The sequence below is a fragment of the Protopterus annectens genome, chromosome 1.part1 (assembly GCF_019279795.1).
Source record: "Protopterus annectens isolate FY-2018-M chromosome 1.part1, PAN1.0, whole genome shotgun sequence".
Taxonomy (NCBI): Eukaryota; Metazoa; Chordata; order Ceratodontiformes; family Protopteridae; genus Protopterus; species Protopterus annectens.
In genome coordinates this window covers 1,362,379,993-1,362,390,781 of record NC_056726.1, presented here as the reverse complement: position 1 = coordinate 1,362,390,781, position 10,789 = coordinate 1,362,379,993, and the positions used below count along the sequence as shown (strand labels likewise).

Below are 10,789 nucleotides of genomic sequence, written 5' to 3'. Positions count from 1 at the left end.
TTTTTTTTTTTTTTCTGTTACTGGTTATGACCACTGTACTGACATGAATTCATTCTTGCAAATTATTTACTTAAATGCCTGGCACATTGTCCCTTTTGGAAATCCTAAGTTGTGATATATATTAATAACCCATCCCTGCACATTCATAGCCCCAGGTTTTTCACTGCATCAAAACACATGTTCTCAGGCAAGGTGGATTAGCTAGGGAGGTAGGTGTCAGGGTTAGAGTGTAGAAAGTAGATTAGAGCTGCAAGTTTGAATCTCAGGTTCATAGGTGTTTACTAGGCTAATGACCACAAGGGCCTTTTTAAGCCTAGCCATGTATGTCAAATCTCTGACAAGTTTTTGTTTCCTTAATAAGTGTAGGCAGGGGTTTGGGAGGTGAAACATTTACAAGCAGGGACCTGGGAGATGAACCATTTACAGGCTGCCTGTGTCTATTAGAGACATAGGTGCCAAATCAGTGATGAAGTTCCTGTTCCCCATCCAGTTGTCCAAGTTACACTTGAATTGGGTTAGGAAGGAACTCTGCTTCACATGGATCTTCCAATCTGTGCTCAACTCTGTTCAAAGATGTAAAGTGTAATGGGGGTATAGCTTAGTGGTAGAGAATTTGACTGCAGATCAAGAGGTCCCTGGTTCATATCCGGGTTCCCCTTGAAAGGGTGGCTTTGGGGTTGGGAGGGTGGCCTAATGGTTAAGATGTTTGCCTTACAAACACAAGGTGCAGGGTTTGAGTCTCACAAGGGATAATTGGCTAGGCTTACAATGGCTTGCAAGGGCAGTTAGCCTAGTACTAACCTATGAACCTATGAACCCTATGAACCCTATAAAGGCCTGTGTGTGTAACACTACAAAATGTATATGGTGATTCTCTGATGTTCTTCAAAAGAACATTTTTTATAACTTAGTCTGAGGAATGCATATCCCTGTTATTTGAGGACTACATCATTCATAAGTGCTTTTTTTTTTTTTTTTTTTTTTTTTTGCAGATGACAAGGACAGGACCCAAAATCATGTCATGTGCATCAAGCAGATGCACAGGTTTTAGGATTATTGGAGGGAGAGAGGTATGTTTTCTGTTTTGTTAAATAAAATGTATCACATCCTTGTTACAGGTCTGTATTTTTTTACATTACCATGTATATTGGTTAGAATGATGGAATACCCATCAGGCACCAGTAAGTTAAGTGCAATAATCACACTATACTTCTGCTTACAAGTGTGATTGAAATACAAATATGTTTAAATATCATTTAGCAGCACGCCATGTTTTCTAAAGATAGTTGTAAAAATGTAGGCCACAACTTAAATGACAGTTGTTTTTTGTAACTGTCACACATATTTTGAGGTGGATGTTTTACATAAAAGTCTTTAGTTTTTTGACTGTTGTTTGAAATGCATGTGTTGGTATACCTGTATGTGTGAATGTGGTTCCAATGAATAATCTACTGTGTATAGCCTGCCTATTCACACACTGAATGGGCGCCTGTTGTGTTAGTGTTTCATTGTTGTTTGCAGACTGTGTGGTATGCCCTTCAGTTCAACATTGGCATTGCATCTGCCTACAGCATGCTTGTATCTTGTGTTTGTGAATATTTGTGCAGATAGGCATTTCTTTGCATCATTTCATAATCAGCCAACATAATCAGGATGTTTCCATTTTGCACGGTACTGATTACTAAAAAATGTAATTAGATCATGCATACAGATGTAGACAAACAATACTGTTTGTACAACATATAGCAGTTTCCCCAGTTCACTAACAATCTGACAGTGATGCTGCCACTATCTGAAAGGTATGTTGTGTGGAAAGATCCGGGTATTATGATTTGTTGCACAATACTCGATTCATTACAGATTTTCCAACATGGTATTCCAAATTCTTCAGAAGTGTACTTTTGTTATAGTATGTTAACTGTGTATGTTAACTGTGTATGTGTGACAGCAGCAGGCAGTGCACACACAAGGCTTACATAGATACAAATGTTTTCCACTGCAGTCATGTAATACTTTAAAACAGTGCATGCATTAGTTGGCCCTACACAATGGTAATATCAGGTACACTTTTACTGCGATCACTTCAGCTAGGAGATAGCTGTAATGAGTGGTCTTGCTATCACACTTTTAAAAATGTCCATAGGCATACACTGACATACATACATACACACACAACAGTTGTTAATGGACTGCCTCCAAATGATTTCTCTCTGACAAGATTTTCATCTTAGTAAAGTTTTCCTAGCATGTCACACATCTCCGGTGTATTTACATCTCTTCTGTTATATTTTACACGTGAAACAATTTTTAGTGCAGTATAAATGTTTTATTTACTTTCTATTCTCTAATTCCTTTACTTGATATGTCTTAATGTTGTATTCTGTGCTTCTTCTGTACTCTCATGGTGAGCTGATACTCATAATTTTGTTTAGGTTTACACATGTGTAGTCCTAAATGACAATATTTACTTTGAACTTGATCTTTGAACTTTGAACTATTCAATGTGACAGTACTGTTTCTGTGGCATAACTTTGTGTATTTTACTGAATAAAATGATTTAGATATTTTCTCTGTCTCATTGCCTGCCCTTCACAACATGCATGTTAATGTCTCAACTGTTACTATATCCACTGACAGTACTTGTATGAGCAGTATGTCTAGGAGTTCATTCATTTTTTCACTTTGTCCACATATTTGTGTATGTGATTTTCCATTATTCCTGCATAGGTAGTTTGATACATATGGACAAAGGAATTTGTAAACTTTTATTACTTGTGCATCTTTTCAAACAAAGCATTTTCCTTCTGCACATTTAACTGACTTGCTTGTCTTTCTTAATGTACATGGCAACGTCAGTGAGGTTACCACATGTCCATTACTGCACTCAGTGCAAATTACAACAGTATCAGCTTTCCTTGTCCACTTGTTATTATGCTTCCCATTTTTTTATTTATTTATTCCAATTAATCTATCTGTTGTGTTGTGTTGTGCTCATGCACTTGCTGACAGATATCAGGTTTGTGTACACAATCTCGGCCTTACCTCAAAGTGGGTAAAAACCTGTGTTGTGGTCTCCAGCAGAGGCTGCTCATCATATTGCATGTGTTAGCTTCCTGCGTATTTGGTTAATAATGCTGCTTGTTGCTGACAGGCAACAGATTCAGTTAGCTTCAGTGCTATGTGTACACATCCTTAATGAATCCCCAGGATAATTTCTGTAAAATGGTGCATGGCATAATCTAGATCTGATAACATTATACTTAATAACTTTACCATGAAATAGTTGAAGTGCAGTTGTGCGAACGACATTCTTCGAAAGTATATTTTCAAGGTTCCATAATGTTGAATACATTAACAAATTTACAATGCCGAAACCCTATTCCTGTTTTACATCCCAGACGGCAAATGGGTTTTCGCACACAACTCCCAGAAATCGAGAATGTCGAACTCCAATTTTACCATGTTTGACATTAGGGAGGAAAATTATTTCAGTTTTCGACATTTCAGTTTGGTATTCTGGACAGTCGCACAACTGCACTTCAACTATTTGATGGTAAACCACTTAATAACACATTATATACATCTCTCTAGAACAATGAAGATTTTTATATGGTCACCTTTAAAATGTTTTAATGTTGAAATTTCACATGAAATTCAGTTTAACATAATAGTATGAGATACTAGTTAGTTCTGTTACTAGCATGAAAACCTATGACATTTCTGTAACTCTGTTTATCTCTTACTCTGGTAAGTAATATGCCCTACACATGTTTATCTGCAGGACTTTTTTTTTTTTTTTTTTTGCAGACTGGTAGTTTTTCTGTGGATTGCAATCACTTCTACTCAAGGAAGTATGGTGGTTATGTGGATTATGATTACTGCTACATGAAGAAGTGTGGCAGTTCTGTGGATTGTGATTACTTCTACTCAAGGAAGTGTGGTTTTTCTGAGCCCTCATAGGTTCATAGGTAGGTACTAGGCTATCTGCCCAAGGGCATTTATAAGCCTAGCCAGAATGTGTTGGCTTTTGCCTCCCCTTTAAATTAGTTTCCTGGGCCTCTGTCTAGCAGGGCCACTGAAGTGATCCCAGGGGTAAACCTACGATTTCCCATCCACTCGTCAAGATTTCTCTTGAAGAGAGTCAGCGAGGGGCTCTGCCTAACATAAATTGGGATTCTATTCCAGAGCGAGGGAAGTCTCTGAGACAGGAATCTATCCCTCCAGCATGTCCTGTTTATTGTTGTGCTGAGGTTTAGTTCACTGGAGCGTGTGGCTCTAAGAGATTTGGTTTTCTTGAGGTGGAGCATGTCCATTAATTCTGGGTTGGACATGGCCTTATACATCAGGCAGAGATCACCTCTGAGCAGGCGGTAAGCAACCGAGTAAAACTGGAGTTTTTTTAGACGAACTGCATAGGGCATCTCTTTGAGGCCCATGATCCTCTTGGTGAGGTACTTCTGTGGTCTTTGCAGCTATTGCAGTTGTCGAGTAAGGTACATTCCAAATGGGGCACTGTACTCTTTTATGGGTCTAATGAGTGATGAGTAGAGGGGCACAATGACCTCTCTTGATCTAGAGGTGAACCCTTTCGTGATTAGGTGGGCTACATAAAAGGAATTCCTAACCACAATAGCAATGTGATTATCGAGGGAGAGGTTGCTATCTACCTGGGTCCCCAGGTCCCTAATTACATCTTCCGCACTTAGTGGATTACCATCTATGTGATAATTCGTGGGCACTTTGTTTTTCCCAAAGGGGATGACTATGCATTTTTTGGCATTCAGCTTGAGGCCATGGTTTTGACACCAAGTATCTGTCTTTGTGAGACCCTTCTGGAGGATGTCTGTGTCAGCCTGTGAGTCGATTATGTCCCCCAGTTTGCAGTCATCTGTGAACTTGGTCAGCCATAGTCCTCCCATGCTTGCCTGTACCTCAGAGAAGTATATACCTAACAGGAGGGGTCCCAGGACCGAGCCCTGTGGGATGCCACTTGTAACTGGTTTAGAGTCTGACATGGCACCCATGACTCTGACCATGTGTGTTCTATCCATGAGCCAGTTGGCCACCCATCTCGTGACATAGGGGTTAATGTTCAGGCTAGTGAGTTTATCTATGATGCCAGAGTGTGGAATGGTGTCGAAGGCCTTATCGAGGTCCAGGCAGGCTGTGTGGACTACCTTTCCTTCATCTATGGCCTTGGTAATTGTTTCAAAGAAGTCAACTAGGTTTAGGAGGCAGGATCTGCCTTTAACAAAGCCAAATTGGGTAGGGTCTAGTGTCAGGAGGTTCCCAATGTCTCTGTTTATGAGTTCCATGATGATTCGCTCCATAGTTTTGCAGACCAGGCTAGTCAGGCTTATAGGACGATAGTTCCCTGGTTCTGTTGTGGCACCACCTTTGTGGAGCAGGATGACTGCTGCTGTATGCCATTCTTTGGGTACATAGCCTGTGGTACGGCTGACTCTTTACAGTGAATTTAGGTGAGGGTTTAGTTCCTTTTGGAGTTTGTGTAAGATGCAGCCTGGGACACCAACCGGTCCCATTGATGCTGTGTTCTTAGCTTTGGAGAGGGCTGTTTTTACCTGCGTGTCCATGATGTCTGGGGCTCTGCATTCTTCTGGGATGGGCATGGGCCCTTTTGGGGGTGAGGGGGTGTAAAGTTTGCACTGAACTTGTCAGCCAGGATGTTGGCAATGTCACCTGGTTCAGTGCATTTTTTCCCATTTTGCACTAGCTCAGAGCATATCTGAGAGTTACCACCTAGATTTTTGACATAGCTAAAGAAGGCTTTGTGGTTATCTTTAGAGTCCTTGGCAATTGTTCTTTTGAAACTGGCTTTGGATGATTTTATGAGGGATCGTAGTTTCTTGCTAATATTGATCAGTGATGCCTTTCCTTTTTGGGATTTAGCTCTATCATGTAGTAGTTTCCTCCTTCTGTTGTAAAGCTTATTTATGGCCAGGGACCGACAGACTGGTTTCCTTTTTTTGGAGGAGTGAGTTTTGATTTTACTTGGGATGGCTCGATCCATGCATCCCTGTAGATGCTCATAGAATGCACTTGTAAAGGATTCTGCGGTTTGGGCAGTATTATCCTTTAGCAAGGGGGCTATGAAACTTTTCACCTCGGTCTTGAGAAGTGTGAAGTTGGCTTTTGAAAAGTTTTTCACAGTGGTTTCCTTGACTTGGGGTGGGGTCGGGATGTGGATGTCCAGTGTGATTTGTTTATGATCTGATCTTACTAGCGAGGGGTTTACCTCTGGTGTGGAGCACTGATCCTCCATGTTGGTGATGATCAGGTCCAGTATGTTGTCACCTCTTGTGGGCGTGGTGACCAGCTGTTCCAGGGCATTTGAGTTTATAATCTCTAGGAAGCGTTGGGCAAAGGAGTTTGTACTCGAGTAGTTAACCCAGTCAATGTTTGGGTAGTTGAAATCTCCCAATATCATGGTGTTAGGTAGGACCTTTGTATTTTCCAATGTTCTCAGGAATGCTGAGTGGGGGTCCTGAGACAAGGTAAGTGATCTGTAGCAGGCTATTATCTGAAAAGCAGCTTTGCCCACTGATAGTTGCATATGGATGGTCTCTGAGGCCTCGTGCTGTACTACTAACCTGGAGGCGTGGGCATCCTTTATGAAAATGGACGCACCCCCTCCTTTTGTATTTCGGTCTGGGTTCTTGGGCCGAAAGGTATGGTATGAGTTGTAGCCTGGTAGTGCTGGGCTGCTCTCTGGAGATTTGAACCAGGTTTCTGTTACTGCACAAATATCGATTTGCTCCATGCTAAGGAGTGCCTCGAGTGCATGCATTTTGAGGTTTAGACTTCTGGCATTGAGTAGCTCTACCCTCAGTTTCTGGTTTCTTGTGTTGTTTATGGAGGTGGGTTTGTCTTTTGAGCCTTGCCTAAAAAAGGCACTATGGGGGTGGCAAGAGCCTTGTCCAGTATTCGAAAGCCTAGGGGTGACAGGTGCAAGCCATCTCTGGCGAAGCAGCGTGGCTTGTCGAGCATGTCGACCCAGGCTGACAGACACTGGATCCCCTTTGAACGACATCAATAGCTTAGCCAATTGTTAAAACTGATCATTTTTTCTTCGTAGAATGGCATCATTCTTGGTGAGGGCAAGATGCTACTCAGGGTCAGGGTCATACCAGCCTGGGCTACATGATCAGAGAGCTCCTCTATGTCTCTTTTCATGTAGTTCAGGGAGGTACGTCTCAGGTCGTTCACACCAACATGTACAATGACAGAGTCATATTTGTACTTGTTTTGCAGTGACCTGAGTGCTTGTGTTATGTGGCGGATCCTGGCACCTGACAGGCAGCTTACAGTAACCTTCTCCTTGGTACCACATTTATAAAACATTAACAATGTACTTAATGCACTTCCTAGGCCAAACATACCAGTTGGTATAGACTAGTGAAGGCAGGTAGCAGGAGATGAGTGAGAATGGAAGTCAACATTCATCCTCAAAGAGGATGGCTTGAACCAGTACAGGAAGGCCAGCCCTTTCTATGATGGTCTCATTCAGAAAAGCATTGTGAGCTGCTAGGCATGAGCATCTGTTTAACTGAGCCCACACCCCTCCTAAAGTTGTGACTACAGATTCACTTACTCTGCCCACTGTTCATGGCTCTGGACTTCACCAAGGTTCATAGGTTCATAGGTAGGTACTAGGCTATTGGCCCTGGGGCCTATACAAGCCCAGCCAAAAAGGTGCCCTGTCTTTTGCCACCCAAGAAAATTATTTTCCTGTGCCACTGTCGAGCAGAGCCACAGAGGTGATCCCTGGGGTGAATTTCCTATTTCCCATCCAATCATCAAGATTTTTCTTGAAGAGTGCTAATGAGGAGCTTTGTTTGATATAGATAGGTAGTTTATTCCAGAGTATGAGAAGTCTCTGGGACAGGAATCTATCCCTCCGACATGTTCTGTTTATTGTGGTGACAAGGTTTAGGTCCCTAGAGCATGTAGCTTGGAGAGACTGGGATTTCTTTAAGTGGAGCATGTCCAACAGCTCTGGGTTTGACATAGCTTTGTATGTTAGGCAGAGAGCACCTCTGAGTAGGTGATATGTGACGGAATAAAGCTGGAGTTTTTTGAAACGGTCTACGTAGGGCATCTGTTTGAGGCCGGTAATCCTCTTTGTGAGGTATTTCTGCGGCCTTTCCAGTTGAGGTAGATGTCTTGTGAGGTACATACCAAAATGGGCGTTGTACTCTATAATGGGTCTAATGAGTGATAAGTAGAGGGGAGCAATGACCTCATTTTTTCTGTATGAGAAACCATTTGTGATGAGGTGTGCCACGTAGAAGGATTTCCTGACTACTGTGGCGATGTGATTATCAGAGGAGAGACTACTGTCCACCTGTGTCCCAAGGTCTCTTATCACACTTTTGGTGTTAAGTATACTACCGCCTATGTTGTAGTTCATGGGTACAAAGTTTTTACCAAAGGGGATAACAATGCACTTTTTGGCATTGAGCTTGAGTCCATGGTTTTGACACCAGGCATCTGTCTCAGTGAGGCCCTTTTGTAGGATGTCCACATCGTTAGGAGTTTTGATTATGGCTCCTAGTTTGCAGTCATCTGCGAACTTTGTTAGCCAAAGACCTTCTGTGTTAGCCTGTACTTCAGAGAAGTAGATACCAAACAGGAGAAGACCCAGGACTGAACCCTGTGGTACTCCACTTGTCACTGGTCTGAAGTCAGATTTGGAGTCTGCTACTTTCACAGTGTGGGTAAACCAGTTGGCAGCCCATCTTGTGACATAGGGATTTATACCTAGTTTAGTGAATTTATCTATAATTCCAGAGTGGGGGATGGTGTTGAAAGACTTGGCAAGATCTAGATAGGCTGTGTGAACCACCTTACCCTTGTCTATGGCTTTGGTGACTGCTTCAAAGAAGTCTATCAGGTTTAGGAGACATGATCTGCCTTTTACAAACCTGAACTGGGTGGGGTCCAGAGTATGGAGATTACCAATGTCTTTGTTTATAAGTTCCATGATGATACATTTCATGGCCTTGCAGACCAGGCTCATCAGGCTAATGGGGTGGTAGTTCCTGGGGTCTGTGGTGGTTACCCCCTTGTGGAGTGGGATAGCCGTCGCTGTGTGCCATTCAGCAGGCATGAAGCCTGAGGTGAGGCTATGACTGAACATGGTACTTAGGTGGGGTGCCAGTTCATTCTTTAGTTTGTGTAGAACGCAGCCTGGGATGTTGTCTGGTCCAACGGATGCTGTGTTCTTGGCTTTGGAGAGTGTGATTTTTACCTGTGCAGCCGTGATTACAGGAACTTTGCATTCTTCCGGTCTAGAGATGGGCCCTTTAGGGGATGAGGGGGGGGGGGTAAAGTTAGCACTGAAACTATCTGCCAGGATGTTGGCAATATCGGTTGGTTCTGTATATTTAGTGTCATTGTGCTGTAACTCAGAGCAGATCTCAGTGTTGCCATTGTGATTCTTGACATAACTATAGAATGCTTTGTGGTTGTCTTTTAGAATCAGTGGCGATTTTGTTTTCATAACTAGCTTTGGAGGATTTTATCAGGGATCGCAGCTTCTTACTGAGGCTGACCAGGGAGCTCCTCCACTCATGAGATTTTACTCTCTTTTGCAACAGTTTCTTCCTTCTGTTGTACAGTTTGTTTATGGCAGGGGACCACCAGATTGGCTTCCTTTTTTTGGAGGATAGCGTCTTCGTTCTGTTTGGGATAGCACGATCCATGCACTCATGTAAGTGCTTATAAAGTGCAATTGTGTAGGATTCAGTAGTCATAACTGTATTGTCCATCTGCATGGGTGTCATGAAGTTCACCACTTCTGTCTTAAGAAGCATGAAGTTGGTTTTGGAGAAATGTTTTACCATGGTTTCCTTAATGGGGGGGTGGGGGCAGGATGTGGATATCTAGGGTAATTAGCTTATGGTTGGATTGGACCAATGAGGCGTTGACTTCAGATTTGGAACACCGGTCACTCATGTTGGTAATGACTAGATCTAGGATATTGTTGCCCCAGGTGGGGGTGTGGATAAGTTGATCCAGGGCATTGGAGTTTATGAATTCCAGAAAGCGTTGAGTGAAGGAGTTGGTACATGAGTAGTTTTCCCAGTTAATGGTGGGGTAGTTGAAATCACCCATTATTAGGGTGTTTGGTTGAACCCTAATATTTTCTACTACATCAAGAAAAGAGGAGTGGGAATCTGGGGCAGGGTGGGTGATCTGTAGCAAGCTACAATTTGGATTGAAGTTTTGCCCAGAGTTAGTTGCACTTGGATAACCTTGACTGCATTATGGTGAGCAACTAGCCTGGAGGTGTGGATATCCTTAATGAATATGGACACACCTCCGCCTTTGGTGTTCCGGTCCAGGTTACATGGCCGAAAAGTGTGGTATGAGTTATAGCCTGGTAGTGAAGGGGTGCCCTCTGGAGCCTTGAACCAGGTCTCAGTCACTGCACAGATATCGATGTTCTCCATTTTAAGGAGTGCCTCGAGTGAGTGCATTTTGAGATTTAGACTTCTAACATTGAGTAGCATCACCCTCAGTTTTTGCTTGCCTGTTCCTGTTACAGTGTTGAATTTGTCATTTGAACCTTGCCTAAAAAAGGCACTATAGGGGAGGCAAGAACCTTAGCCAGTATCCGGAATCCCAGGGGTGACAGGTGCAGGCCATTTCTGGCAAAGCATCGTGGTCTGTCGACCATGCCATCCCAGGCAGACAGATACTGGATCCTTTTAGAATGGCACCAGAAGCTTAGCCAATTGTTGAAGTCAGTCATTTTGTCCTTGTG

General features: G+C 42.7%; 1 non-coding gene across 1 annotated transcript; it reads left to right on the top strand.

Moving 5' to 3' along the window:
* Nucleotides 1-587: 587 nt before the first annotated feature.
* On the top strand, nucleotides 588-659 carry TRNAC-GCA. Its single transcript has one exon. It is a non-coding gene; the product is annotated as a tRNA-Cys (tRNA).
* Nucleotides 660-10,789: the final 10,130 nt, after the last annotated feature.